Raw genomic sequence first — 24,652 nt, forward strand, 5'->3', positions numbered from 1 at the left:
GTAGAAAAAATTACTTTTTTGTCAAACCCAGCCAGAAATGAACGAGTGGAAACTCTGCTTTATATCATGCAACCTCGACACCGTATGACAGCAGAATAAGGTGCTAATCAGCTCAAGGCACCTATTTTGGAAAGCTCCTGTGTAAGTCACTGTCTGGCTCCCTAATAAATGAAAGGAAAACCTGAAGAAAAAAATCAGCTTATCCATTTTGAACTATCCCACCACAAGCTGGCCTATTACAATTATAAAACGTGGAAAATAAAAGATTAGAAAAGGAAGGAATATGGGACAGGAAAAGGGATAAAGAAATAATAAAGAATTATTCAAAAAATAGAAAGCATTAAAACTATTAATGTAAGAATAAATGCAAGTAATTGTTTTCAGAGAGTAACCAAAGTGGTTTTAAGACACTGCTTTCAATGGCTTCTTTCTGTTTGGCCTTCAGTTTGGTCCTGTATAGTTCCTGAGATAACTAGCAAACACTTATTCCTCCGCCAGCAAAGAAAGAGGAATAAACCTGATAATGCGGTGAGTATGGCCTGGCATCCTGTGGGAGCAAGCAGTCATAGGTTAATACCCACCCTGCTTCTTGTGCGGGTACCTGGCTTCCTGCTGACAGTGCTTTTACCCAAATTAGAGTGGAATTGAAAGCAATAGAATATTTTGAAGGTTGGGACACTTGCCATATTATTTTATTTTAATTTTGAATGGCTCTCGCCAGCAGAGTGTATAATGGGCATAGATCATTTGACACGACATTTTGTCACGCAGGAAGCCTAACCCGAGAATCTGGATTGAGAGCAGAACATTTCTTTCCAAGACTGCCTTAACACAAGACTGGCTGCTGCAGGCTGGCCATGGAAACCTCCGAGGCAGGAGAGTGGCTGCCTGTGGCTGCTTGTTGCACATAGACCCGCATGCTGACTGTGAAGGAAACTTCACTGTTTCTCCTGCTCGGGTCTCCTTTCTGCATTGTGCTGTGGACTCTGATAGTCAACAGGAGTAGGGAATAGGCAGCCTGTGAGAGACTTAGACCGGGAGGATAGAGTTTCCCAACAAATGGTCTTTTTTTCTTTCCTTCTCTTGGAGGAGCATCAGTCATCTTTCTTCAATCAAGAGAAAGCAGTTGAATCTGAGTGTCCATACTAGGACGTAGTATTCAGGTTATCTGACCAGGTGACCTGAGAAAACTAACTCAAAAGTTACCTAAATGTTCCCAAAAAACATTATCACCTCCTTCCCCCCACCCCTCCTTCTCTCTCTCACACTCTGTAGTGACCATGTGCTTTGGATAGCCTAACAACCCAGACCCACTTCTGAAATGCATATTTATGCTGCTTTTAAAAAAACCCTACACCACTAGTGTGCACCTCTGTTCTCACAATTGATAATGCTTTACAGTTTGCTTCTGGCATGAACTTATTTTTCTTTGGATGCTGAAGATGTTCCCAAATTTCACTTTTTGATTTACCTGAATCATTTTCACTGGCAAGGTCCCAGGGGCTAGGATGACCCCTCTAGAAGAAATGATGGTGACTGTTTCTGCAGTTCCATTGGGATTATGTTCCCAGTCTCAGGCTGGCTCTGAATCAGCCACTGAAGGTCAGGAACAGGGAGTACACAAGATGGATGGATATCAAACATTTTCATTGGCTTTGATTGCAGAAAGGTTTTGCTTTCTGAAAACTAAATGTTGAGTCACTTTGACCTGATGGGTTTCTGTTATGCCAAGAAAATTTTCCCTGGATTTGTTGTCCTGAAAGCTTTTTTCCGGGAGGGATTAGTATTCCGAATGTTTTGCTTTTAGTTATTTCAACTGCGTAACCTTAATTAACCATAGCAGAGATCCAGAGTGTAGGAGAAAGCTTTGGTAGCTTTCCTAGGAGACCCTTAAGAAGAGAGAGCTGAGCTTTGCCCTGCAGCCATTGCCTACTTCTGTACGTTCCCAGATCAATAACTAAAAGGGTGCAAAGCCAGTTGGCCACCAGGGCAGCAGCATATCTCCCCACTAATGAAAGTGACCTTTCCACCCACTGCTTCACATGACTGAAATCAGGGGAAATTAGTTTACTCAACTCAGAACTTATGTAACTGGTGATGCTGGGGCTGAAATTCTTGTTCGTGGTGTGATGAATATATTGTGGACCTATTCGAAAAAAATTGTAGAAATCAGACTGAAGATAAAAGGACTGCAACTGAACCAGTCAGATCCTCTGTAGTTTATGACAGATAGGTGAAGAATAATGATGTCTCCAAGGTGTCTGTCCTTCCATTTGGTGAATTACACATTTAACTGGAAAAATCACTGCTTCTGAACCAAATGTCCTGCTGCTTACACAGTTTACAAAGGGCCTTAAAATTATGGACAAGAACATAGTTTTGTGAAGAAAGGGTGACTGCTGTGTGGGTTGAAGGGTAACGTTTAAAAGCTTTGCTCATCCCAAAGCAGTCATGTCACTTCTCATTGGCTGTTATACTCAAGCTTAAAAAGGGACCTTGAGATCTTAATTACGTATCCAGCTAGCTAGATAATCATTCCATTCAATACTAAACATTTATAAAGTAGCTGAAATATTTATCGAGTATTGTAAATATTATAAATATAAACAAAGGGGGAGTTTTATGCCACTTATATATTAACTTATGCAATAAAAATATATTTCCAAAGAAAAAAAAAATCAGCTAAAAGTGCTAAAATTAAATTCCAAACTGAAATGTATGTTTTCCTTACATAGGGATAATACAACTTTTACTTGAAATATAAATGAGCAGATTCCTTATTATAAAAGTAAAATGCAAAAAATAAAATTCAAGAAAAAACTCATGTACAAGCCAGGCAATCGTCATTGTTTAAGGGTAAGTTTTAATAGGAATTTTTCCACAACTTGTCTTTTAGTAGTTGTCTTTTTAAAATTACCAGAGGTAGCAAATAGTCTTAGTGTGCATAACTGGTAAAACTCATTTTGATTGTTTTTATTGGGCTATTTTTTTCATTTTCCCTTCAAATACTTTTAAAAAATCCTGGATGAGTATACAATGTAAAGTAATTAAATTTCTTTATCCCAAATCCTTTATTTATTTCTAGGGTTCTAGAAGCAATAAATGGCTTGTAGGTAATAGCAAGGAAAGTCCACTTTGCTTGTTCTACAGTGTTAAATTCCCAAAAATGATAATTTAGAAAAATATAAAAAATTTAAAGAGGCACTATACTTGTTTAACAGCTGTGCCCTTATTTGGTACCCTTGGGATCTATCAAATTCCAATGGCCTTATATACTTTCGTAGAATCGTAGAATCATAGAATCATACTTGAGGTTTTCTAAACTCTACATATGGTAAAGACGTGTCTGACCTTAATCGTTCATGAATAATCAGGATACATAGTATTTTTCCCTTTAAAATTCAAATCTTCTGTGAGTTCAACTTAACAATGTGTTCAGGGCACTAGAATACATTAAAGGTTGTCTTTAGGTGAATGTGTAAAAATATATCCTTATTTTAGTTAAGTAAAAAAATCTATTGTTTGATGAAAGTATCTCCCAAAGCTCACTGTTAAAAACCAGCCCTAAATGAACAATACAGAACAGAAAATTTTCTTGGGTCAAGACGGAATACGAATAGGATTTTGAATTAGATGTTGGCATTTGATGTATGTTTCTCAGAGTGACATTCTGGAGCAAGCCAGTTCCACTTTAACCTACTATTGCACAGCCAGAAGCTCCCTTTGAATCATCATGCTGAGAAACAAACCTCCACTCTCTGCATCTGATTAAGAGTCCTGCTTCCTCTTAGAGAGCTTTCTGGACTCTGCAGCTTTCTCTGGCCAAGATCTTCTGAGATGGTTATAAACTCAGAAACTCTTAAAACATAAGCTGATAGACTGTAACTATTATTTTTATTATATTATTTGATTATTCTTGGTAAGTGGGTAGTGTCTTCTTGTAATCCTAAAATCTCTCTACTGGGCACTGTATCTTTTTTCAAAGTTTAGGTCAACTTTCTTCACATTCAATCAGTCTAACATTTAAAATAGAGACATTCTGTCAGTTCTTCTCTCCCCAGATGCCTCAGACTTTGTGACTTTTAAAGGAATGTAGCACCCATCATTGTTCTTCTTAATCTTCCCTTACCAAAACTCAACTTACTGAACCCAACCGGTTCCCCATCTTTCATTGATTATGTTGCCCTCAGACTCTCCCATCTGAGTAAGAACCATCAAAGTTACTCTCTACTGCCCTTGAACTAGATAAAGTCTAGATCAGGTCCAGAAAACAACTGGGTCATGCACTGAAATATTCAGTGATGCAGGAATTTCAGATCAACACCTAGAATACAGCTTCTCTGTACATTGTCTCAATAATTCTCCTACATTTATACTTAATTTTTCAGACTGCATTCTAGGGATTTATAAATCACAGGAAAATTTGGAGCCACTAACGAGTTCACATGTTACCATGATACTTCTTGGAAGTTATCACCCACCTCTGGGCCACAAAGGCCCAACTACAGAAACATTTCACAATGAATTGGCTGTCTGGACTCAGGACTGCTACATAGGTCTCATGAGAACTTATTAATTAGGTATAGACAAAATCTCTGGAGACCTCAGATGGAAAGCACTGATAAGTATGTTAATGTTCAATTAGAAACAAGTGTAGAAGTATATAGTTTCCATAAAAAATAATCCCTTAATTAGTTGCAAAGTATTTTCTGTCCAATGCAATCCAGAAAAAAAAATCCCAGATATCTCACTGCAAATCCATATTACAGCATGCCATATGATGGAGAAGAGAGTAACAGTGGCGTGCAGAGATGCAGCCAAGAAGAGGTTGCAATTGCATTTCTCCCATTGAGGAGACTGCAGATAGTGAGTCTGGTGCAAAGTTCTGCTTCTTTTTTGAGTTTGGTGGATGTTGCACTGTTGCTCCGTGATCAAGATTATCACCTCTCAGCCCGGAATGTTTTGTATGAACCATAGAAAAATGTCCAACTTGCCTTGACCAACACACGTTTAGCATGCGCGTTGCTTGGTAAGCACATGCAGAAGGGAGAGGCCAAATCAGCATCCTGTAATCATGGACCGCATGCAGAATTGAGTTCTTCTGAGTGCAGGGGTCAATGGGTTGTCACCTGTCTGATGGCAGCACTAGTCATGGTTGCATTGGTGCTTTGTCATTCTGCGTGGCCAGCAGTCCTGATGGGCAGGCTCTGTATCGTCATGCTCTTGGGCTCCAGTATGCAAGATCACTGGGCAAAGGAGGCTGCTGACACCCAGCCACAGACACACAGCAAGATGGCTCTGGCTGTATGGAGCAGTGGGAAAACCAGCAGTGCCATGTTTATCACTAAGTGAAAAGCTTTGACAGCTTTGCCAAAGAGTTTCTGGTCCCTCAAAGGAAAAGATGGAGTCACATCGCACATCACACTACCTTCAAGGGCCAAACACTTACCACTTTGGGCATTGCCCTGAGCTTTGGCCAACGGTAAGGTGATACAGTTTGGTCCTCTAACATGAGCCCTAATGTAGTCTACATCAACCGCTGGGTATGTTCAAGTCTTCCTTACTTATAAAAGCAAACCAAACTAATTGCACTAACGTGATACAGCACTTTCCTTCTCTACATACATTTAAAAGGAAAATAATAGTTATTTCAGTGATAATTTTTTTTCCTTTGGTGTGGAAAAGTGAGAGTCTTCATACAACTCTACTACATGGTTGACTGACAGTTAATTTGATGCATATCTTCTTCAAAAGCCTGTTGTCTGAGCCTTCTTACCAGGAAGTCTTAGCACTTCCATGTGCTTCTGTCTCCTTGCTTTGCTGTATTTACACCTTTTAAAAAAAAAATCCTAAAATATTACAAAGGACCTTGTAATGACATTCATATGAACACTGTCAAGTACAAGAAAGATAAGAAAGTAGCTATGAAGAAGGTTGAAATATTTGTTTACCTACTTAAGAACATTAAGACATGGTATTTGGTCAGGTCTATACAGCTCTGTAGCAGATGTGTAGAGAAGCATAGAGGGAAAGACAAATATTTAGCATCATCCTCTGAGGAACAGTCATTTCTGCAGAAGTCTTCTTTGAGTATGAGAAGGGTATGGCTGCTGTTTCATGTTTTTGTCAAGGCCAAAGAAGGGAATGTTTTTGTAACCGAGATAGAAGACAACCTGCTGAGAATTGTATCTGTGTAGATGGACAGGAAAGACTATATTTCAGAGGGATGGTGTAGAAAGAGTCAGAAAGCTGTTCAGTTACACAGTTAGCTTAGAGAGAGGAGCATAGTATAAACTTAGAAATACAAGGAATGTCCAAAGTGTAAGCCTGTTTAATGGTATCCATAGTACAGTACCTTTTATCATATATGTTGATGTAGCAAAATTGTTAGGACAAAAAAAAATGCTGTTGAGATTAAAGTAATTCTATGATGTCTTTTAGACTTCTCTTAATGGAGCCACTTTGTCCCAACTGGAGTAATTCACTTAAGTGGCAAATATCACAGATGGCACTGACAGCAATGCCGATTTGCATAATATAATATAAAAACCTATGTGTGTGAGAGTCCAAACTGGGGATACACTGATAAGAAGAATGGATTTTGTATTATTTTTGTAAACAACTTTGGGGGGACAAGCTTTTCCGAGGTGGTCTGTAAATTGCTTGAACAGGGAGCAAAGTTAGCAAGCAATCTTCCTTGGCTTTGTATTTATTTGTTAATATTTTGGGAAATTCTGTAAACCAATGGACTGATGTGGAACAGTTCTCCAATGACCTTAGTATTTACTGTTTGAGATGGGTAAACAGATGTCTGGTCATATCTCCTGAGATCTTTTTCTGTTCCTCCTTGTAAGAAGTATACGTACACCAAGACCAGAATTTCAAAGCGATTCGAGAACCTAAGACAACTTAGACATTTATCTTTAGTCATATTGAACTTACATTAGGTGCCCTCTGCCTGCATCTTTCAGTGTCAAAATACTTCTTCAAATGTGAAAAAACTGTCATGAAAGTTTTCAAGATGCAATTTAGTGAAGTTCAGTGAAGACACCAATTGATTTTGAATTGATTTGATACATTTGTGCTGACCAAATGTTTGTGGAAAACGAATGAAAAAGGATTCTTGGGTATTCATGTAACTTTGAAAAGAGCAAAAATGGGGAATCCTATTTATGGAGTGTTACTTGTTTTCATTAATCTTCTGTCCATGCTAGGCATCATTCACATATTCAGAACACGTACCCACATGCCTACATTTATGGACACTAGACTGCCACATCCAAGTCTGTCTCATGTTCCCTATGATCTTTTGCTAGGACAGGATAAATTTGTATTGGTGCCTAATCTCTGAATGAGTGTCTGATCTGTGTTATGTGCAAAAAATATTTGGCTTTGGTGCTTCAACATGACTCACTTTTCTCGTTGACTTGGTCACCAATTTATCTGTCCTTGACTGCGAATGAATGGGCATATTTTCAGCTGGAATTAAATGAGCACAGGTATTATGAACCAAGAGAAAGATGTCTTAAAGTGTGTTACTAATTATTTATACACTTCATCAAAGGCTCAGTGCTCTTGCTGTGCAACTCATAATCCTTGTCTAGCCATTGCCCTATCCATTTTTAACTTTTCCTTTTTTTCCGTAATAGTCTTTTAGATAAAAATAATTGGGTACTTAAATATTTCTAAAGCTAGCAATTAAAAAATACTTTATTGCACAACCAATATATCTTGCGATGAATACATTATGGGAAAAGAAGACTGTCAAGCAGTCCACAAATTAGAATCCAAATACAAGTGCCATGTCTTCTGCATACTTCTTATAAACAGCACAAAAAAATATTATTGAAAGCCACTGATGAGACAGGAGAAAAAAGGTCATTTACTATGAATTCCGTGTTCTGTAAATCCTAAGCAGAGGCATGTGGAATAATTACTAAATTGGCCAAGAATACAAAAATACAGCATTGTTCACACATTAAGGAAAGTCATAAAATCAAGAGGCTTCTGAGGTAGAATACAGCCGCAGCTAGCACATGAAGAATGCAACATCTGTGATTCCCTGTACAAGGTTGTTTGCGAAACTACACGAGGGATGGAACGGAACACGCTTGTTCCGTGGCCTTCTTGTGACGAATAGCAGATATGGGGACGAGATGGTACTACGGAACTGATAAGCGGCCTACACGCTACCCGAGCCAACATTTCGTCAAATGTTGATGAAATGCTGTCCTTTTGTGCGAACTTTGCTCACCACAATGTACCAAAACACACCTCCATCCCGGAGGCTATCCGCCCCCGAGGTGTGAACACTCCTCCTTGAATACATTAATCATAATAAAAGTACGTATGACTAAAGTCACTCAAACTCCACTTTGAAGATAAAAAAATAATATAAAAATAGCCCAAGAGAGAGGGGATGTCAGGGAAGACACCATCGCGAAGAATTCCACCGCTGATTTCCGGGATCAGTCGACGGGCTGAGCCTTTCTTCCCCCGCATAGGGACGCCTTTGGGTAAGACTTCGATTACACCGAGCGCTTTCTCGGGGACTTAGAAATTTCTCTAGAGAATCTCTACCCTACATTTATAGCCAGGCTGTATCGTTTATAATTTTGTCGCGCGTTTGTATACTTAGCAATATCTTTATTTGCACGTGCTTTGCAGACAGTGTATTTATCACCGGCAATCCTAAAGAACCTGTATATCTGTTGTTTAAATAAACTGCACTGTTTAAGTAGCTAGTCGTTTTGCTTTCTCACTGAACGCGACCAAAACTACAGAGAGGCCGTGCTAGTTCAGGAGCAAGACTAGACTGAAGGTGCAGTCCACTATTAGTGTATCCAAATCGTAGTAGTTTAATACATATTAAACGCGATTGGACTGATAGTGCTAAATTGGGCATCACTCAGAATTTAAACCTAGCCGCACCTAGCCTCCCACCTCGGTGAGGAGTGTTAGAACGCAAGGGGGTTTATCTTCTGCCAAAACCACTTGGCCCCGTTTCACGCAACAAGGCAAAAATGGGTTTAAATTGAATGAGCCTCTGTCACCAAAATCTAAAATTAAGTACATATCAGGGGAACAATTTTTGTGTCCACAACTCAGGAGTAAGGTAAGGAACTGTTATACTCTATACGAAGTACATTTATTTGTTGGTTTTGAGTCCACCAGTTGTATCATTATACATGCATAGTTATATTCAGCAGAAGCTCCTGACCTGTAATGACTGGGTTATTGCAAAGTGTTAAGGAAGAAAACTTATCCATCAATAGTCTAAATTGCTATTAGAATGAAAGAGTAATTTGTGATGGGAAAGGATTTTGAAACAAGGTGAACTCACTCTCTCACCTTCTGTAAATTGCTGTGGAGCAATTACAACAGACCTAACTATCTGAGGACACGGTAAGGATTTGTGGGAGATAATTAGTAATATGAAATATTCAGGCTACATAATTCCCACTTAAAATGCCTCAGGTGGTCTGCAAAACTTTTTGAAAAGGCTAACAGCTGAGGGCACTTTCCATTTAACTAAGGTTGCACTACTCAGAGCTCTGTAAAGGGGCCTTGATATGTAAAAGAATACCCATATTTAGTCTCATGATAAGAATATTCAAATGCACTGCAAAGATGGGGCATGATCCTGTATCATAGTTGCAAGAGCACTCAGCAGGTCAAAACTTGAATATGACAGCCGCTTTCAGGATTGCTAATGCATTTTACCATCTGTTGCACATAATATTAGGAACCGTCTTTGAAGCATGGGCTAGACTCGGGTTCCCAGGCCCTGTGCTTTCTGACACCATGGCTCTTATTTTCTGTGGGGTAGATTAGATTAAACAGAAAGGAAAGAGTGTGTACCCCTCCAGCACCTCTCCTCCTTTCACCATTACCCCAGCAGTAGCTCTATTTAGCCTGATAACACAGGAGCACTGCTGGCTGACTCTCCTTCAGGCGAAGAAGGGGATCAAACCTGTCTGCCTTCCATGCGCTTGACCATGAACCACAAAGTTGGACTGTGAAAGAAGAGTTACAAACAGCCCTGCTTCCTCCTGCTATTGCATTGCAATTGCAGAAGTCAGTTTTTGAATGAAAACAGGTGTCTCCCTACCTTCAGGAGGGTGGATAGAGGTACCTTTCCAGAGCCCTGAATAGGTGGAAGAGTTGAAAACATATCCTTTTGCTTAGAATTTTGAACCATCAGACTTCAAGCATCACACATCACGCAGTCTGCACATGTATCTGATGTTGTATCTTCTCTGCTTAGTTTTCTGGGGTGGTTTGAGTTCTGTTCTATTACTCTACGTCCTCCCATGCATTGTCTAGAGACCTTAAATGCCTAACTGTTGGGGTTTTGTCTACCTCATAAGAAATCAAACACTAGAAAGATAGATACATCATCCAAGTCAGCAGCAAGAGCCATTTCTGTGCCACGTGCCCAAGATACAGTATAATCCCAACCCCCTTGAATTCACTAGGACTGACTTCATGAGGTTACTGTAAGCATCAGCAAAAGTGATGTCCTGCACACCCAAACTGTCTGGCTAAGCTGACCCCCACTTTAAGAAAAAAGGAGAAGTTGGGGGTAATACTTAAGTTTTACTTAAAATTTAAAGAACTCTGAAAAATATTTACCTACCATTTTAAAAGGCGAACTTCTGGACATCTTCCTTTTTTTCCCATGTAAACCATTGGAAGGCTATTAGAATTTCCTTTATTCCTGGTGTCTACATAAAAGGAGAGGATTGCTTAGCTAGCCACACAACCTGGCAGGGCTAGAGTTGTTCGGTGGAGATGGCTGCTAATTTTCAGAGCTAGACTTCTGAGGGCAAGGATCTGTGCAAAAAGGGAGAACACATTAATACAAACATATCAGGACTTTACTATTTCACCAGAGAAAATTTTTCTGGGTTCATTAGAGGTCTTCATAATGGCTTCAGCCTATTTTCCAAAGGCTAACCACAGCGTCAGGCGATGTTTTGGAGGAAAGGCGGTGCAATGCTATCACAAGGACTTCCAGTATGATTAACAAGATTTTGTCAGTGCACGCACTGATTCCAAGGACAACCTCATCAAGTATCCCAATACAAAACCAGTATCTTTTGCATTCAAATATTTAGCTTCCTCAGGTATTACTCATCACTACTTCATGCATGTAGTGATCTTATTTGAAATAATAACGTTTAGTATAATACACTATTTCATCTCACTAAAACATGTCGATAAACTCTTCATACTCAACCACATGAAGTGTTATGATTATAAATTCAAAGACATCTTTTCATGATTAGAAGCTACTTATATCTTGAGTGGCTCACCAACTATGTCACATTTTTTATAAGACTGGGGAAAAGAGCTTGCCACTGGAAAACAGAAAAGTGCTCTCTGGACATCATTTACTTTCACAGCTTTATAGTCGAGATATTTAGTGTTTTTGATACAGTTAATTAAGTTAGTACTCCTGGCTGTCCACTTACATTTTTTGAGGCTAAAAGACTGCTAGGAGTTTATTTAAGTAGAAGACTTGGAATGAATTGTTTTGACTTGAGTCAGTCATTGATAGGAATTCATTCAGTCAGTCAGTCATGGTATGACTGTCTCCACCCATCATACTCCTCTGGACCAGCTCAGCATGTTCCAATTTCATTTCCTGATATTAGACAAAAAATAAGAACTATTACTACAGTTAGCAGTACACTCAAGTTTAGGAAAAAATTATAGTGCAAATTGTATACTTCACTGACTTGTTTATCCAAAAGTCTCTAAGAGAAACAAGGTATTTACATCACAATAAAAATCTGATGAAGTGAATGAAATTGTACAGATTTAAAAATATGGAGACCTATCTGGACTACTATTAACATAACACACTCTTGGAAGAGGATACGTAAATACACAGTTTTCACATGCATATGTGTGTTTTGCTGTAGTTTTTTTTTTAATATAATTGAATTGTCCACATTTTATGAGTAAAGTTCCTTGGAATTATTTGATCTTTAGATAACTTTGTAGTTTCAAGATTGGAAACAATTTTCAACTAACTGTAAAGCTGAATGACAAATTAGTAAAGATCCACTAATTTATTGGATTAGGCAATCACATATAGGGAGGTCCAGTGGAAAAATCCAAAACTGAAATGAAATATTTAACCATAAGCAATTCTTTATGCTTTTAATACTTTGTACACAATAGCTGATTAAGCTTCTTGTATGTATTCTAATGATGTAATCTTGAATGCCTGGCATATTACCTTGCTTCCAGATGACTGAGAGTGAATTTTCAAAGTGGCGCATGAAACACAGGGACACAAATCCTATTAGTAGCTAATGGGATTTTTTTGCACGTCCTGTGCACCACACTGAGAGACCCAGCCTTGAAATTTTCATTATCTATATTTGTTCAGAGATGATGTCTTGTAAAAACAGAGCCTTCTGAATTGGCCAAATGACCTGTGTTCGACAGGTTAAACCCATAATTACTAAACTGATCTTACAGATATCTAGTGCTGTTTCCTATGCCTTTTCCTGTTTCCTACTCTTATTCCTCTCCCATAAGAAGAAAACAAGATGCCTCCACCCATCACCATCAGCATCTTCAAAGAGAGTGGGACACATGACGTGTCAACTTGATTACTTCCGCTAGGAAAAGAAACTCAGGCTTTTCAACGCTATGCTTATATACATGTTTCCCTCCAAGAATACAAGTAGTCCTACTCAACTGGGGGGCAGGGGATGAGACTAAATGTGTAGAAAGGAATAGACAGCATTTCAAACCCTTGAAATATTTACTATCATGATAGACCTGATGTGCTTTATTAATCTGTTTACCATAGGTATTTTCATTCTGTATCTGTCGACTCATGTGAGTCCTGCAGATGCTACAGAAAATCGTAGGCATCAGTCACATATTGGCTGAGGCAATTAAGCATTAGCATTTATGTCTTCAGTGCCACCCTTAAAGCTTTTTTGCTTCTGCTTGTTCTAATTCTTGATATTCTCTTTGCCATATGAATGTCCAGTCTCTTTTGTTTCTTGAATAACTACCACGTCACAATAATACCTTCATGAAATTGTTGCCATGGGCTAATTCATATACTGGAGAAAAAAAATCCAGTCTATTTGTTTTAAAATGTTGTATGACAAAGGCACTTGGGAAACTTACAATAACATAAATGAGTCACAGTTATATCTTGAAAAATATGTAGGTAGCCTTGCTTAATAACTCCTGATGAAGGACTTAAATTTTCAGGTGAGACCTAAAAATTTCCCTTTCGCCAAGGTTCTTGGTCTTAAAGTTAAAATCAGTTTAGTTTATACATTCAGAAATTCCGTGTTATTTTTCTACACAGCAGACTATCTTTAAGTGTTTGCATAATTATACATATTTATAATTGCTTCTTTTAAAGAAAGTGTTAATTGTTTATTCTCATTTCATTTTTTTTAATAGAATCGGTAATTTTTTTTTTTCAGAAGATTAGCTATTTGTAATTTCATGTGCACCACTGTACACACTTTAAGGCCAACTTCTGTGTTTTGCTTGTGCTTTAGAAAATACATTTATTAGTAACCATGAAGTAAAACCAAAAAAGGGTAATGATAATATCATGCATAAAACTTATAAGTATAGTACTTCAGACGGTGAAGTATTTCTTATTATTAAATCAGTGTGCAGTTTTCACAACCCCACATTTTTCAAGTTGATAAATATTGAGTCTCTCTTTCCATCAGAAAAACAATAGTGCTGAGACAAAGACAGTATTCCCGAATGATGTGGCAAATCAGTGGTAATACCACTTGAGATTTACTGATCCTCAAACCATAGATTATCCTGACTAGATCAAACTTCCTTAAGAAAAAAAGAAGTTTTTTTTAAAAAAAAGTTTATATTCTTTCTGAGATCTTCTTAGCAAATGAATGAAATAAGATGACTGCTGTGAATATTGTTTTCTATATTTTCAGTCATTTCTTTATGGGAATATGATAGTTGCTGATAACAACCTCTGGTGACTTCTTTTTCCCGCAAGGCTTGAGGTGGTGGTAAAGACATAAGAGAAGCAGCAGCAGGTGGCAATCAGCTTAGGCTACTTTCTTGAACCTGTGCTTGCAATTACAGTGGCAAAATGAAAGCTTCAATAATTTTAATGCATTCATGTGTTGACAAGATGCTTTGGAATTACATATGGCTGCAGATGTTGGAGCTGATTGCCTAAATGGAAGAAAAAAACAAACCCAGGGACTTTTTGGAAATTAAAAAATTACTGGATATTTTCTTATGAATGTAAACTTAAGAATGGGTTCATTTAAGCACTTAGAAAGGCGGAGCAGAAGAAAATCATTGGGGAAAGTGGATTCAAAGCAGTGTACAAGGTTTCTGATCAGTGTTGTTCTGTTCTGATGTCTCGACCAAATAACCAGAGACTATTTCATGGTTAAAGAAAGAGACATCCTACTATTATTGCATATCTTGTCAGAGTTCCCCTTGATGTCAGTATTTTGAAGCTTCAGGCTGAACTCTGCCTCTTTCGGTGCAAAGTTATGGTGGTCACAAGTAACTCCTCTGAACAGCAGTTAAGGAGTTATAATGGTTTAAAAATAGTGTTTTTCTGAAGAAGAACCAAGGTCTTTGAACAATTATCCCAGTGCAAAGTAGAAACAAATCATACACCCAAATTCCACAGCATATATCAGAGAAGATATAATTTAAGCCATCATTTAAAGTGCGGATTATCTTTTATGCATCATTCAAAAGGCTTTGGAGGGGCCTAAAAATTACTTTTTTGCTTTTAGACTATAATATCCATATCTTCAGTGAGAAATAAGAAGTTAGTAAGAAGAATTTCTGTGGTATGAGGATAATTCTTGTTTCACTGGACACCTTTGTTGGCCAACAAAGAACTGAGACACCTTTGATAAAGAACATACAAACATATTTTCCATTGCTGCAGAGTTTATAAAACCTAGTGTGTGAAATTCTGTACATGAATAAGATGAAGGAATTTAAATTTTAAACAAAATTACTTTGGGAAAAAAGGGAATGGATCGGTTATTCTACAAAAGCATCATGAAAATAATGGAAAGTTTGCACAAATGGAAAGTTTCTACATAGTATGAGTGCTTTTCCTATGAAGGCCAATGGCAGTAGTATGGAAATCTCATACTATGTCAAAAGGGTAATTACAATCTGCAAATGGTGAGAAACATTTCCTATTTAGCTCAAAATCACAGTGGTTAGAAATTAAAGTCTTCAAGTAGTTTAATGTTCTTGGATTTTTCTTGATTATTTTGTAATTAATCAAATAGTAAAGTACATTGCATTCAATACAGTTAGATAATTTTACCCACATAGTATGAATCTGCTCCTTGATACATGGAATATCTCAGAGGGGAAACTCGCAACTAGCATGTTTGTTTCCCTGAACCATATCCGATCTCCCAAGATAGACATACATATGCACTAATAGAAAATTTGTCACTATAATAAGAATAATTTTATGAGATGACATACAGGACTGCCAAATAATGCAAAAAGAGACTGAGAATAATGGCAAATAAAATACAAGTAAAAATATGGGGTGAAAAAATGAAATACGTATTCAAAAATGTCTTGTGTTGGCAAAATTGTGTTCTCATGAGCAGAACTGGAAATTTCACCACTAACTGATAAGATTACAGAGTACACAGCAGAGATGAGTGCTTTTGAAATATCTCCTTAATCAGCCTCTGTCTACCCAAGTTCAGTTTTCATTTGGAGAAGGAGTAAGGGAAGCCATGGTAAAGAGTGAGAAGCAACCAGAAAACTTGGTGACTAACAAGAATGATTGTACAGAAAACTGAAAGTAGCAACACACTCCATGATTACAAATTCTGAATAGAGTATTTGAAATTTTTGTAACTAAGAATAAAGAAAAATGAGAATATCTTCTGAAAACTTAACTTGAATGTAACTACAGTTGGAGAAAAAATTTTTGTTTTTTTTTTTAAGACTAAACACCGATTTGGAAGATAAGGAAGAAGAGATATGCTTGTGTCCATGGGTTGTTTTGAAAGCCCACCATTTTGGTGCTTCCTGAAGTACCTATACTTTCATTACGTGCTTCATTTCAAAACCCAGGGCAAGGCCTCCTCACAGGAGCTGTGCTGTGCCTGCTGTGATTTGGGACACACCTCAGCAGCGTATGTTGGAAAGTTCAGAAGTGTTGCATGAAGTGTAAGCACCACTGCAACCTGAATAAAAAGCAAATTAAATTATCATTGACAGATGATTTTCTTATGTAGATAATGGCTTCACTTAATAAGGCACAATTATAACAGAAAGTGACTGCCACTTCATTAACCAGGCCAAGTCCAAAACCAGCAGATACTCTGGCTGTAGCTGCTGCCTGAATCTTCTTAAGTCCGAAAACTCCCTGTGCCTGCACAAAGGACTTAACTCCTCCTAAACTGTGTTTTATCCAGAAGTCTCCGCTAGATTTTAAGGTCCTTCGGAGCATCCCTCCTCTTATTATTCTATTTTCATCTCTTTCATCATGTTCCAAGTACACTTAAGATGTTAATCTGCCATTTTATTAGTTGAAAGAGTTGAAATGAAAAGGTTTTACTATTCTAGTGATAATTAGAGCAAACCAACATGTCAATGTTTTTTTGTGTTTTGGTACCTGTTACAACACTAGACCTTTTACGTTATACTTTTAGGAAACAGTTCTGCAAAGGGCTTGGCCTCGCAAGTCATTGACTTCCAGGTATCTCTAAAGGAAGTTCTTTTCTTTCCCAAGGGCACACAGATATCAGACACCAGCTATGTGGTGAACTCTTTGGAAAAGTATAAGAGTATCCCTGACTGTAAAACAAATTGTCATTAAACTGCTCTTAACCCGAAAATAGAACAAAGGTTACAGTGCATCTGTAATCAGATTTTCTGTGCTTTCTGAGATCTCCCGGTGACAATAGCAAAATAAACATTTTAAGAAAGTGCATCTTAAACCTCCCCCAGAATGTCAAAATTAAAACAAAGGAAAGGATCCTTAAAACTGTATAAAAAGGCAAAGCAAAAGAAACATGTCAAAACAGTATAGTTTTCCTAAATCCTCTGATGAAGGTGTAAATTGCCAGTCTGACACAACTGCCAGTCTGAGCTTCTCTGGTTAATAATCAGTTTAATCATAAAAATAACTCTTTAAAACAATAAGACAGATGGACTGTCTATTCTGAAATTTCACTGCCCCCAAAGTGATCTGTTATCCTTAAGAATATAATTTTTTAAACTGTTATTAAGTGCCAGCATGGTGGTAAAAGTGTACTTGGGAATGCTGGAAGAATGCTTTCTGACTTATTTTATGGATTTTTGTTAAGCCTGACTTGAAAGGAAGATTTATTTTCAATTCTAGGGAAACATTTTAAGAGCAGGATTAGTTATAAATGGAACTGACTGCCCAAGGAGGCTGAAGTTTTAGGAAGAGATCAGGCTTCTGAAGTTAGTCTTCTCACGTGTCGGAGTATTGAGTACCAAAATTCATGAGGTCTCATTTAGTGCCTTGCTATGAGGTTATGAATTTTCCCTAATTATTTGCATATTATTTAAACTATTAATAAATAATTGAGAAATTGTTTGGTAATGGATTTTTTTTCTGAGTGTTATGAACAGTTGACTAGTAGGGCGGGTAGACTGCTGTAGTGATACACCCAGCCCCATCTAAGCTCAGGGGTCTTTTCAGCACTGTATGCCCAAACCTCTTAACTTGTCTCAATACTTCATGAGAAGACCAGCTGACCCAGACCTCTCATTTCATTCAATTTATTCCTCAGATGCTAAACAGGTAGTCTTGGAAAGCTGCTTTAGCCTTCAACGTTGCAGAGGTCTTGATATCTGATCTTTTGCATAAGAACAGCTACACTCAACTCACCTAGAACTGGTGACATGTGCAAATGTGAATCGCCAAGTAATTCGTACAGATGTTCTGGGGTATTAAAGGCGAAAAGCTTGCTGTCATAAATTAAAAGCAAAATGTTTATCCATGCCTTACAAACTGATGCGTAGGGAGCCACTGGCGGCTCACAGACAGTTGGTTCTCTCCCCGTTTGCAGACTGTGGAAGACACAGCAAGGGATGCATGTAGACCAGGACCAAAGGTCCAAAGCGAGGTCTAGAACTCATAAGTCTCCAAAGGATAAATTCATTGAGGTAGATGTTGTACAGTTTACACAGACGGAAATCTTGCAATTTTTTTAGAGCTTCAAGATATCCCTCAGAGAAACAGCCATTTTCTTGTGCACGTTAGTATGTGCTTAGTTGAGATTCTCCAGCTTGCATGGAAAGCACTCGTGTGTGATGATCATGATGATGGCAGGCAGCAAGTTGTGCAAGCATGTTGCACTCTGGAAATCAAAGTAGGTTGGTGGAGACTGTGATGAAGGAAGTTTTTTAAAAGCTTTATCTTAAAGCCCCTAAATGCTTGATGTTTTTAGCCCCTGTTATGAGGCTGGATAGAAAAAAATCTTAAAGCCCCTAAATGCTTGATGTTTTTAGCCCCTGTTATGAGGCTGGATAGAAAAAAAAAAATTGATGATATTTTTCTGCAGATCATATTTAAAGAAGAAAGAACAAAATTCCCAAGCAAGTTCTACTTAGCCTATTATCATTGTAGAAATATCCATCTTGTTCTTTGATATGGCTCATTTCAAATAGTAAATAGATGCTTTTCTCTGGAGATTGAGTCAATACACACTTCCCTTTAGCTGTACAATAAAAAAATATCATGCTGTAAGAGTTATAGTTTTCCTAATTTTCCACAGACCTAGAAGATATTGATTGTGCACATATTGATATTTACATGAATGTAATCAAGCAACTGTAGTAGTTGACTAGTATTTCTTGCTGAATATGTCCCATATATATGTTATTTGGAGTATGTGACTCGTTTCTGGGATTAGTCTGATCACAATGATTTTTGCTATATAGTTCTGTGAAGGAGTAAAACATGGCTTGTGAGGTGAAAAAGAATAAATCCAGGATTAAAAATTTGGATTTTTTCTCTCCTGTCTCCATGTCCATACAGCAGTAGGGCCCTCAGTCTTCTCCCAATAGTCCAAGGTGTCTCTCTGCGGGGTGTTTGTGGGGAAGGTGATATGAGCTGCTGAGTAATGCTGCTGCAGACCAGGCATGCCTCCATGGCAGAAGCACTCTGAGATGGTCCCTGGTCCTGTTCACCCTCATTCTGCTGCTGGTGATGGATTATCTACCAATTAAATGGGAAAAAAGGGTATTTGTGTCGGCCTCCTGAGTAACAGCCTCATGTTCTAGGTCTCAGCTCAGTATTTTTGATAGTCAGTGGGTCTTTTTCAAAACTACTGATCCTGGATTCAAGTAGTTTCATGGACACCTAAAACTTTCACTTTATAAGTTTCCAACTTTCCTGTTTCTAAACAGAAGAATAAATTGAATCCAGAAGTTCAAAAATAACATAAGGCAAGAAATCCTTCATTTAGACCATTTTTCTGTTTGCAACCTTGTATGTTAGAAATCCTCTCTTATTCAGAAAATTGATAGCCAGAGTAGATGTGGCTGCAGTTAAGATTATAAAAGCTCACAAATATCTTTGAACATCAGTCTAACTCTCTTTCATACAGGCCTGCCAATTAATGGACTGTAAAGATGCGTAGCTGTTTCATGAAGAACATGTCCTACACAACTGAAATCTTTTGCCAAAATGAGAACATATCCAATTATTTTTCATGTAGCTTCTCTATGATGATCATAAAACACCCCTTAAGAAACCTGAAAATAAAAATAAAGACTATTTTTCACCACAAACTGTAATTACTTTAATTATAGGATAATTATATAAATAATGTGTTTGAACGCCGCTTTCGTTTTTTTCTTTGTTTTCTAAATATTATCATCTTTCTATATTTTCTGATATGTAAACAGGAAACATTTAAGTTTAGATGAAGTGCAGGTGAACTGCCTGCAATACAAACTGCGACAATCAAATGATGATTAAGCTATTGAAAACTACCCAACTAACGGATAATTTTTAAGTGAGCAGGTGTACTTAGTCATGACAACTTTAAAATGGAAAATATATTTGAATTAATTTCTAAACCCCCTGTATACTAACAGGACTGGTCTATCATTGACAACCATGACGGAAAGTTCTGTACAGAGTTAGAAATTCAGTTTTTACTCCCAAAGTGTCAATAGAAGGGTAAAAAACTTCCAGAGATTTTCCTTAAAGCAACGATTTGGGTTTATATTCCTATAAATACACATTTCTATAAATGAACTGTTTCAGTATCCAAAGGACTAAGAAAAAATACATATCAATGCCCAGCTATTGAAAGTGGACACAGATTTTATTTTTTTGTGTTTTAGATACTCCATTGTTGACCTTGATTTTTATAGCTCTGTATACCATCACGTATGTTAGTTGTGCAAATGTCACATCTTCTGAAAGTCATGATCCTTGACATCACTGTAAAAGGTAAATTCACTTGCATGGCACTTAAGTGGATAAATCCACAGGTTTAGTTTCACAGGCCTAATCTAAATTAGAAATAGATGAACTTTGTTTACCTGCATTTAGCTGCAGGGATTTCTTAACTTGTGGATGGAAGCTGTTCACGTTTTTATGGAGAAAAGACTGTTATATGCCAGACATGCTTTTGCAGTTCATTTGCATGTCTTCCTGCTAAGGCCTTTAAAATTTGAATGTAATCAGAGTGATTTTCTTTACTTCTCATTTTAGGGAAACATGTTTCTTTGTACGTGTGTCTCATGGAAAAATGCAGTATGGGCCAAGCAGCAGAACTTCCCTGGCCTTTTGGAACATGCCCAGCTACTCAAGGCACTGGTATATACTGTGTGGCGTAGCTGGAACAAACATTTGCCGTTTATCTAGCAAAGGAGACAACAACCTACGACCTCCCTCTGCTGCTCAGAATGTACAGCTACCTATATTTCAGTACTTGCACATTCCAGTGTTACCACTAACTTCCAACACAAACGGTGAAAGAACAAACCCATTGCAGCAGCAGCGAGAATCTCTTGAGTAGCTGAGATCTCTTCACGCTTGTGAGTTGAAAGCACAGAGCAATAAATATCATAAAGACAGAACTAAGGCCTATTAACATTTAATAGCACTTTGTAGACTTCCTTGGCCTGATCTCGGTGACATGGTGTGTAAATGATGTCATTTCACTGATTTAAAAGGAGTTTCTCTTTTGTCTGGAGCTAACCAGCACAAGCTCTGAAGTCACCAGATTGTAGCACTATTTATCAGGAAAAACCTTATTCTAAATGTCTGAGTTTACCCCTTCAGGCGTAGTTAACCCATATGTAGTCACACCATTTCAAATTTTGCTTGGAGCATCAATATGAGTCTAGAGAACTAAAGGGAAGTTTTTATGCATCCTTAAAATTTATTTTTTAGCATATAAGAAGGAAGCTTTCCCGTGTAAGACGATAAGGTACTTATTTCCTCTGCAAGCCCACAGTCATGGCTTTTCTCGTCACAAACCATGTAGTTCCTTTTCCACTCTTGCTGGTTTTATTCACCTCTCCATTGTTAGACAATTAAGTGGTAGAAGCTGTTAATATTATGTTAAAAAATTCATCCTATTTCACGGGGTATTTTCCAGTCTTGTTCCACTATTTTCATGTGAAAACATGGATGGAAACACTTAGTAAAACAAAAGACACGCAAAATATCAGAAGTAGGACATTTGTAGATAATCTTCAAAACTAATTGCCATATGAATCAAAGAATTCAAATCGCCAACATGCTGTAGCTTCTAAGAGTTTTTTCTTGTATATATAGGAATATTTATGTTGCTTTAAAAGATGTATGTGTATGAAGCATTTCTCAATAAAAAGCATCAAAATCATGCCCAAAAGGTCACTTTGAACTCTCTCATATGCATGGTATCATCTGCTAAAGGAAATTAGGAAAGCTAGGAGGATGAGCATTTTCCTTTAATGGGAAAAGATGGCAATTTCTCCAACAAATAGCTCTGTATGATGGCAGCACTGCTCAGAGAGAGGGAAAAATTGAGGGGAATTACATTGCAGAATCAACATCATCTCCAACCCCTATGGGAAAGAGCTGTCCATTAGACCAGTTATTCTGACTGGATTTGACAAGTGCAGTATACGTCCACACCAATGATTAATTTTTTTTTCAGGTTTAGGTACCAGGTGCATTAAGTTTGTAATTTGCACAGCTTCACTTAGTTTGCTGTCCTTGTTTATTCTTTAAAGGGTAATTACTACATTGCAAATGCAGCGTAACATGGACTATATATGTCTTATAGCTATAAATAAGTATGCTGCTGTTTGGTTTTTCTTTGAAGTTTCAAGAAGCTATTTAAAAACGTCAGTATTGTACTGCAAAAATATGTCTAATCAATTATTGTGGAAAATGTGTCTTCAAATAAAGTATGACAATGCTGTATATTCACACGTAAAACAAGAGGCTTTGCGTGCAATGGTGGCAGCAGGTGTTCTCCTCCTCTGGCCCTAAATTTTGTTATGTTTATTGTCTTTTATCCCTACAGATCTCTAGACCTAAAAATAAGAATGCTCTCTTCAGGTAAATAATGGCACAATCTGTTTAGACAAAGCTAAAAGCCCTTGGCTTTTCTTACTCTAGCAATTCTGAGTTAACTAGACCTGGCTGATTCAATGAGTCATCTCTGGATTTAGCAGTTGGAAGTAGAATCTCAGCACATCTCATTGTAGATGCTCTAGAAAAGGAACTGCATGATGCAACATGATCAGCTTACTCAGGAAAAATAATTAAATATAATTGATTGAAACCATATCTTCCCACTGTCATTTTTAATAAATGGAATTACATCAATTTTAAACTGGGCCCCTAAAAGCCACATAATTCGGAGATCATGGTAATATCTTACAGAACTCCAAGTTAAACCCAATGTCTATATTTTCCTCATTCTTTTCAGAACATCTTTAAATTCAACCTCTTTATTTTCAGATGTAGTGCCTAATTTGGTCATGACTTACTGGAGCCTAATTTTGAGTAGATAATCCATTCAATATCTTAATGCATCGTGTAATGGTTCTCCATCAACTCTAGGAATTTTGGTCTCTCAAAATGCTGAGACATAGAGTTTTGAAATACAGTTAAAGGGTAATAAAATTATTCTTTACTTTGAATTCATACAAAAATGGTCAATTTAAACATGTGACTAGAACTACAGTACAGGCTCAGATTCTCAGTCCCAGAGGTGCCTATTTGCATTACTCAATCAACAAAGCAGGGTTTCTCCTAAAATGATACAAAAAATGCCAAAAGGTAAGAGAGACCCAGGTCAAGATCCATGGGAACAAGAAGGTACAGATAAAACTAGCCAAGGAAACATTAACTAGTAAGTGGTCTCAATAAAACCCATATAGGAGCTAATCCTGCTCCCACTAAAGACAGTGGCAAATCTACAGTCAACTGCAGTTGCCTAACTTACTCTGATAAGGCATACAGAAATAGTATTTAAAGAAAGGGGAATGTGGCACTTAAACTTAGTATTTTATGTCAAAACATTCATTTACTAGTGCTATTAGGACCCCCAAATTAAATTGGCTTTTGGTTGATGACTCATTCACAAACCACTCTTGATTTGTGTCAATACATTAGTATTGTATGTCTTTGATAACTGGTTCAGCTGAATGATTTTTAGTCACTGTACTGTTCATGAACTGCTCATTTTGATTAATCATTATTTGTGGGATGTTATTGGTCATACAGTATATTTTATGCTTCTTGATTAGCTGACTGAAACTTTAACAAAAGATAATGAGTTATGACTAACAAATAATGAACAGTGAGTAATGAACAATGTATTTCAGGTACAAATTTGGAGAATATAGTGATTCACAGACGCTGTTTTGAATACTGTGAATACTGGGACACAAATATTTGGAAATATCTTCTGTCATGGTGTCAAGAATAGCAACAAATCTGTGGTCATTCATTTGTGACTATATTGCAAATATATCTCTTGCATCATTCCACCAACTCTCTGAAGTAGATACATAAACTAATGCAAACTTTTTAATAGAGGTACAGGAGCTCAAATTGAGAAGTGATTCCAAATAAAATGCTGAATTGATCCTGAGTGTCCCCTCTTAATTGGTTCTTTTCCATCTAAAATCTCCCATAATTATTCATTTTCGAGTCTCAGTGAAAAATAAACCTCCACCTGGCAATAAAATCAAATATCAAAAATTTTTAAATGGCATAGAACAGGTTAGGTTTTAACAACTGGTTGCAGCTGCTGGCTTGACTTTAGTCTTCTCAGATTATATTGGCGACATTCTGGTGTGTTTGCAGTAAATACAGAATAAAGGGCTCTCTTTGCTACAGTAGTTAGCTGCTTGCAAAATCTAATTAAGGCTTCATATTCCTTAACCATTAACATTATTCCTTTAATAAGCACTAAACTAGGCAGGCATATGTGTCATACATCATCAGGAAATCAAACACAGAAGGTCAAGACTTTTATGACTTTCTGTGACATTTGAGTTACAAAAACTAAATCCCGTAGACCCAATTATTCTTCCCCTGTTTTTTAGGGACAAACAAATCTAAGAAATCCTAAAATAAACTTGTATTACAGCTGAAATAAGAGAGGGATTAACTTCC

Source organism: Chroicocephalus ridibundus, chromosome 2 (assembly GCF_963924245.1).
Source record: "Chroicocephalus ridibundus chromosome 2, bChrRid1.1, whole genome shotgun sequence".
In the NCBI taxonomy this organism is placed as follows: domain Eukaryota; kingdom Metazoa; phylum Chordata; class Aves; order Charadriiformes; family Laridae; genus Chroicocephalus; species Chroicocephalus ridibundus.